Genomic DNA, 7,721 nt, shown 5'->3' on the forward strand with positions numbered 1-7,721 from the left:
CATATTTTTCCCACCAGGAACCACAGATTTCTAAGTCTCTCAACTTTGAAAAGAGCTCATGGTGCCCCAGATGCCAAGAAGGACTGGGCACATTTGTTCCTCGGCACATGTACCAAAGACCACTAGACAAAATGATTCCAACCTAGGTCTCCCTGGTGCTATCTTCTGGGTTTTATTACATTTTTCCCCCCTCCAAAAATAGGATTAAATAAATAAACAAATAAGTGGAAATAAGTGAAAACCTCCTGGGTATTGAAATATGCTATGCAAATTCCACAATGTTTTTATTAGACAAAATAAATGTCTGTGACTGAGGCCTCCAGGTTTGTTCCAACAGCTAAACAGACCTGGAAAAAAGCCATCTTTGGGGCAAAAATTAGACTATGACCAAGCACACAGAAAATTCTCCCTTGAAAGGTTTCACTTTTTAATTTGTTTTTAGCTCTCCATAAAAATAGAGCCTTATGAGGAGACTTTTCAGAAGCCTTTAGTGAAAGTACAGGAACAAATTAGGACCATATACCCTAACACTAGAGAATCAGAATGTGAAAAAGATACCTTTTTTCCTCCTTTGGGGAATGTTCTTTTATCATTTTCTATTTTAGGTTATGTAACACTATTATCTATCTCTACTAAATGCTAGAAGAATTTTATTTTATATGCAATTTACCAAATGTAAAATAGTAGAATACTATTTATGTATAGCATGGAATTAGAACAAGGATTCTCTTTTTAAATAATATCAGGGTTACATGTCTGTTGTTACTTTCACTATTTCCCCCCAAAGTAGAAATGTATCCACTCACACACAGGTCACCTTAGTTCCAAATTATCAGAGCTGTTTACTCAATATGATTCATAACTATTGGGATCAACCAGAAATGAAGTACGCCTGAAAAAAGACGAAAGCGTTGAAGTTATACAAAAGATGGTACAGTTGTCACAGTGGAAAGACCTCTCAAAGCTAGAATCTAATCGTGTTACTTTCGAGTCCAAGATTTCCATTGACCCAATGTTTGACTTTGGACAATTCTTTAAAACTCTCCGGGCACCATTTTCCTCATGAGCAATACGGTATTAAGAGTTCCCTCCTGTCTCATAAAGTTATTGTGAGACTCAAATGTACGAACGTTCTAAAGGTCCTTTGTAAACTATGACCGCTGCTGCTGCTGCTAAGTCGCTTCAGTCGTGTCCGACTCTGTGCGACCCCATAGACGGCAGCCCACCAGGCTCGCCCGTCCCTGAGATTCTCCAGGCAAGAACACTGGAGTGGGTTGCCATTTCCTTCTCCAATGCATGAAAATGAAAAACGGAAGTGAAGTCGCTCAGTCGTGTCCGACTCTCAGCGACCCCATGGACTGCAGCCCACCAGGCTCCTCCGTCCATGGGATTTTCCAGGCACGAGTACTGGAGTGGGGTGCCATTGGGGGCATTATTTAACTTAAACACAAAAATCAACCCTACAGTTTATTGAACACCTACTAAGTGCCAGGCATTGTAATAGGTGATTTGCCTACATTTGTTCAGCACAACAGTTCCAGGAGGCAAGAACTGTTGTGCACATGTAAGGACAGAGCTATCGCTCACATGGCCCAAGCCTTTCTTTGCCTTCTAATCCTAGTAATTCCATTTCAGTCCTCCAATCTCAGCTCTAGGGCCATGGGGTTTCTGGAAAGAAACACCAGGCACCTTGCACTTGGCTTTATCTCCCCTGTCCTGCAGTGCTGTATACGCGGCCGCTTGGCACAGCCCGGGGGTGAAAAGGTTGAGCCAATCTTTAACTTTTTTCTTCCACTCCTCTCACATGTGCCAAACTATGGAAAAATAGATTGTGACCCTTTTGTTAAAACAAAGTAAAACCTGAAATGATGATGCTGTCCTTCCAGGCAGTGACCTGTGATATGGCAAGTTCTTTGGGTACCCTCAAATTCTGTCCTATCCCCGCTGACCCCTCTCTGCAAGTGTTTCTCTTTTTCTCAGCTTGCCCTTTCTTCTTGCAGAGCCTGCTCCTAACCCATCAGTACAGGGCTTGCTTTTAGCTCCTGTTCTGAAATATTTATGATCTAGCAGCCAAGTCAGAATATGGGATAGAGTTTGTTCTGGTGTTCTCCTGTCCATATCGATTGGATCAAAGGGAGATCCATCTGGAACCCACTTAGAGTCCTTCCAGATGGTAAGCTTGCTTCCAGATGGTATATTTAGTAGGAGAGAGAGAAATCACTGAACATAAACACCCTAGCACCAGGGAAAGTCCTGTGACCTTATTTCTTTCAGGGTTTTTCAGGACTTGGAATGATTTTGCTTGTCTTAAATTTTCACAGGAATTACTTCCTCTGCCTGAACCTCAAGCTGAAATTAGGGGCCTTTGGAGAATGATGGTGTTACTGATAGCCAAATACTGACCATCTGCAACCACAGTTATGGATTGTGGCTTGATTCTTCTTATTTTAAAAGTTGAGATGAATTTAAAAAGCTGTTGTCAAATTTCTCAAGGAGTTCAGGGACCTTCGTTGTCAAAGTGCCACCTACTGGATGCAAGCTCCTATTTGGTTAATCCTGAAAAGCAGAAGACTGACAGCAAACCTGAACTGCCCCCGGTGCATCGTCATCTTAAAAAATGATAACTTCCACTCGCAAGATGAGTGACCCTAATAAAGATCGTAGGGTTGTGTCTCAGAAGAGGCAAAGTGGTGAGCGTTCCTATGAACGAGTGAACCCTGGGTCTGAGGAACCTGGGCTCCTGAGCAAGCAATTGTATTTATTTATTTGCATTTTCCTCATTAAAATATTTTTAAAATTTATTTCATTTATTTTTAATTGGAGGAAAGCCAGCAAGTTTGGAAAGGACACACACTGACTAATTCCCTCAGCTGTCACCCTTCTAAATGCGCTTTGCCCCAGACTTGCCAATGAATGGCCTTGTGTGGTCTAGACACTTTGATTCATTCAACAAAGAAACAAATATTCAGTCATTCATTTGTTCACTCACTTTATTGAGCACCTACTCTGTGACAGGCCCTGGGCTTGCATGGTGATGGGGAGGAAACTGCTGGCAGAGCCTGGATCATCCCCGCTGTTGCTGGCCGGGTACCTTTCCTATTTTGACTCTAGGATGAACTTCCGGGCAGTGTGCATGGGCGGACCCCTCTGCACCCCTCTTCCTCAGCACACCTCCCTGGGACAGTGGGAGTTGCAGGGTGGAATCAGCACTTCTACCCTGAACTTATCCTTGTTCTCTACAAACCCCCGCAGGAGTCACTCGGGGCAACCCCACCTGATTCGGTAATCTATGTGCACGTGCTCACAGGCCCCTGGCTTTCAGCCCAGCAACAAAAGGTCTGGACCTCGACAAAAGTTCTTATGGAGCTGAACCCACACACCACACAGGACAGCAAGCCAGTCTCACTCTTGTTTTCTGCTAGCCGGTCGGCAGGAGATTGCAGGCATTTTTCTGCAGCCCAGCTGCCAACTGCCATGTGGTCAGAGAGAAGGAGTGACAAGTGAGGGGTTCCTATGGATTGACCCACACTCGCTCCGGGAAGGCCGCAGACCGAGTCCTCAGCATTCCTGTGGATTTTAATTTCAGTGTGGGGGTCTGCAGTCCTTAGGAATGCAGATTCCATAAATTAGAAATTGTGGTGACTGAGCTAGCCTGAAGTTTACATTTGCAATATCAATGAAAATAAGGTTTGCATAGCAAACCAAAGGAATTCCTTTATAGAATGTTTCTTTTTTGTTTTTGACCGCTCCATGCTACATGCAGGATCTTAGTTCCTTCCATGACTAGGGATTGAACCTGCACTTCCTGCATTGGAAAGGTGGAGTCTTAACCACAAGACCACCAGGGCAGTCCCAGAATTCTTTTGACACCTCACAGAAAACGGAACAACAACCATACTTCCAAGATTGGGGGCCAGAGACTGCAGACTAAAGTTTACATTAATTAAGAGAATAAATGGTTTGCCAATACCCTAGAACTCTCTATAAACACCTACTCAGGTATGAGCAACTGCATGTAATTTACATCTATTTCTAAGAAAACATCTCATAGGAACACTGGGTTAAAGGCCCACTTTTTAATTTTTTAAAAGGGCTAGATTTGATGGACTAATTGCAATAAAGTTCTGCTCTTCACTAATTCAGATGGGCTTCCGCCTCGTTCTCCTGAAACTGAAGAAATTGTACGGCAGTCAAAGAGAATCGTTTAGAAGGTGCTTTGAGGTCATTTAACCTCTAGGCAGAGCTGTTTCTAAAACTATTTTAGACCTATGGTGGCTTCTATTATCCTGCTATCCGTAAATCATGACTATTAAATGATGCCACCCCTCTTTAGATCATGTTTTATTTTTGCCAAGCGCTTTAACCTTCATTTTGATTATACCCAAACCAGTACTAAAATGGTTACTTCCTGCTCTCTAGTAGGGAAACTGAGGCACAGTGAGGACCTCTCACTGGCTTCATGCCTCAGAATCTGCTTGTTTTAAGATAGGAAGAGAATTCTTGCCTCTTACCTTCCAGCTCTTTGTGTAAGCGATCCCCCAGTTTCCTCAGTCATAACTGCCAGTTGAAGGAAGCTTCAGTGTGTGTCTCTTTCAGGTTTGAACACTTGGGGCTATGTTTTCTAACCTCCAGAGAATGCCCTGGTTCTCAAAGTATTCAGAACACTGTCATCTCCTGCAGATGTGGAAACCAGCAGGGAGGAGTGGGGAGGGGAGGAACGGGTTAAATAAAGGTGGGAGGGAAGCAGGGAGCACTGCCTCCCAGGTATCCTTCCCAGGCATCAGCTGGCCATTCAGAACCAGGGCGAGGCTGCCCTTAGCCATCACGTCAACAGATACCAGGTGCTGGTCCAGAAATCGTAAAGCTATTTTTGTTGAGTGCTGGTTCAATGGGCAATATGCTGAGCATCATCCTGTTTCATCTTCACATCAACCATGGGAGCTGAGAATATTACTGTTATATTTCCATTGTGTAGACAAGGAACCCAAAGCATAAGGGGTGGAAGTCATGTGCGTAAGCTCATGGGATCCATGAGCCTGTCTGACTCCGGAGCCAACTCTTAACTGAGTCATCTCTTCCGAGAGCCTGGGCAGGGGAGCAGGAACAACAGGGCAGAAGTTTCAGGTCTCATGCTTCTTGTGCCCAGAGATAGGAGATGCCCGTCCATTATTGACTCGGAGGTGTCGGAGGGGTCAGACAGCTCCAAGTCAACAATGGACAATAGACAAAGCTTTATAAAGGCAGTGCTGTGGTTTGCTGGAGCCTCTGTCACTGGATTTTTTTTTTTTTTTTAATAACACCTATTTTCTGTAGGGGCTTCCCTGGTAGCCTCAGATGGTAAAGAATCTGTCTGCAATGCAGAAGACCCAGGTTTAATCCCTGGATTGGGAAGATCCCCTAGAGGAGGGCATGGCAACCCACTCCAGTATTCTTGTTTGGAGAATCCCATGGACAGAGGAGCCTGGTGGGCTACAGTTCATGGGTCTCAAAAGAGTCAGACACGACTGAGCAACTAACACACACACATTTGCCAGAGAGCCTGAAAGCCTCGGATGGAAATGGTCTGTCATTCCCAGGAACTCTTTTGTCATGTCTATTGACAGAACTTCAAACTGCGCATTTCAGTCTGAATAGGTATGCCAAAGTCCACTGTTTAAAGGGATGAAAAACGCTTCCCTCTGAAGTTATTCATTCACTCAGAAATTCATCACAATGTGAGCAGCAAGTGTGTGCCAGACAAGATGCTGAGTGGTAGGATGTCAAGGTGAACATGATGAGGTTTGGTTCCTCTCTTGTGGAGTCTATAACCTGGGTCGGGGTTGGGGCACTCTAGCTGTGGACCAAATCTAGCCCACTGCTTGGTTTTGTAAATAAAGTTTTATTGGAACACGGTCATGCTCATCAATTTACATATTGCCTGTGGCTGCTTCTACCATGACAGTACAGTACTTGTGACAGAGACCACAGGGCCTGCGGAGTCTAAAACATCGACCATGTGGCCCTTTACAGGAAAAGTGTGCCAACTCTTGTCCTAAGATAACATTGACTTGTCAAGTCTGCATTTTTTTTTTTTGGACTGAACATGTATTAAATCCCTAACTGGTCATACATGATCATTCCCGACTAGCAAAGTTACTTCCTATGTAGAAAAGTGGTCATCACTAAGGAATTCAGAAATGCCGAGAAAAACGTAAAATTATCATAACAGAGCAACCCTCAACATGTCCTCAGCGTCTGTCACTTGCCAGTCAGAGTTCTCATTCTCAGCACTGCACATATATTCACTCAATTTGTTCTTGTGATCCTTCTATGCAGGAAGCACGGTCATTATCCCCATTTTACAGATGAGGGTTGGTTAAGTAATCTGACTGAAGTTCAGGGCTGAGCTGGGTTTAAGCAGAGGCAAGCTGGCACACACTCTAAATGAGGACAGGCCGAGGGGTGGAGGTGGTGTCCAAGTGGGTTGGAGAAGAGAAGGAAACCCCCTCCCCACACAACCCCAGAAGTGGCAGGACAGTGCTGGCCTGGTGACTACGAGACCTATTTTTAGCCCTAAGAAAACCCTCATCCAAGGGAGGATGAGTCTCTCTGTCGCTTTCTATAGTCAGACACTCTCTGATTAGAGGAGGATGAGCTCTGAGCTTCACTGTAATTAAAGCGCTTCTCAGATTCGGATGTGTCTAATGCCTCTGCTAATGCTGATCCATGGAGGATGCCTTGAAACTCAGTGCAAAAAAAAAAAAAAAAAAAAAACAGAAGCATTGATTGTCAGAAAGAGGAAACAGTGCAGAGCCCCCTTGTAGTTTATTCCTGTATCTCTTTTGTGGGGATTCCCAAGACCCTAATTGGCCGCTCTTCCTTTCCTTCTGACACCCTCTGTGTTCCTTCTCCCCACTCCCGGGACATCCTTGCCCCTCCCCAACAGGGTTCTTTCTAAAATCTGGAGACCTCTCCTGGGGTTCTTGCTACACACTGGAAGTGCAAAAGGCATCCCCCCATGGTTGGGTAGGGGACAGTAATTTACTGAACTCAGGAGGCATTCATAACAGTCGAGAAGTCTATGTTCCTTATATGTTATATAATATGTTCAAAATTATTATGAAAGTATAACCCCTGGGGTTATTCACACTTTCTCTCTGAACATGACACTCACTAGTTGATGACAGTCTGGGAAGCTTCATTCATGCTATAGTTGTCCATAAAGAATCACTGGTGCCATTCATAGGACCTTGTAGAAATGTAAGTTGCCATAAGAACGTGTAAATTGGGATGGGGGTCCAGTGGTTAAGACTCCATGTGCCCAATGCAGGGAACCTGGATTCAATTCCTGGTCAGGGAACTAGATCCTGCATGCTGCAACTAAGATCTGTTGCAGTCAAAAATTAAAAAAAAAAAAAACATGTAGATGATCTTTTCTGGATCTCCCATGCACTGGAACAACTGGAAAGTGGATGGATACTTGATTAATCTGGGAAATCAGAGACACGCCCACATAGGGCTTACTCTGTCCTGGGAGTTTACGCAGTCACAGTTCCACTGGTCCGTATAACGGGACACTCATCCAGTAAGCCTTCTAAGTTATACCTTATTTCAGACATCAGCCTGAGTTCACTCTCAACCCTGATACAGACGTAAGTATAACAAGCAAATGTATATAGTCTCTGAAATATGCATAAAATTACAAAAAAATTAAAGGTACCTACTTTTAGGTCTGACAAGCT

The 7,721-nt window shown here is 44.1% G+C and overlaps 1 long non-coding RNA gene across 1 annotated transcript in view; it reads left to right on the forward strand.

The window, feature by feature from the left end:
• Positions 1 to 5,891, forward strand: part of LOC110129908 (uncharacterized) — a 57,197-nt gene extending 51,306 nt beyond the window's left edge. Inside the window, exon 7 of the long non-coding RNA XR_011483842.1 lies at positions 2,322 to 5,891. This is a non-coding gene — a long non-coding RNA (uncharacterized lncRNA). The remainder of the gene's footprint in view (positions 1 to 2,321) is intronic.
• The last annotated feature ends 1,830 nt before the right edge of the window (positions 5,892 to 7,721 follow it).

This window comes from Odocoileus virginianus, chromosome 27 (assembly GCF_023699985.2).
Source record: "Odocoileus virginianus isolate 20LAN1187 ecotype Illinois chromosome 27, Ovbor_1.2, whole genome shotgun sequence".
Lineage (NCBI taxonomy): Eukaryota > Metazoa > Chordata > Mammalia > Artiodactyla > Cervidae > Odocoileus > Odocoileus virginianus.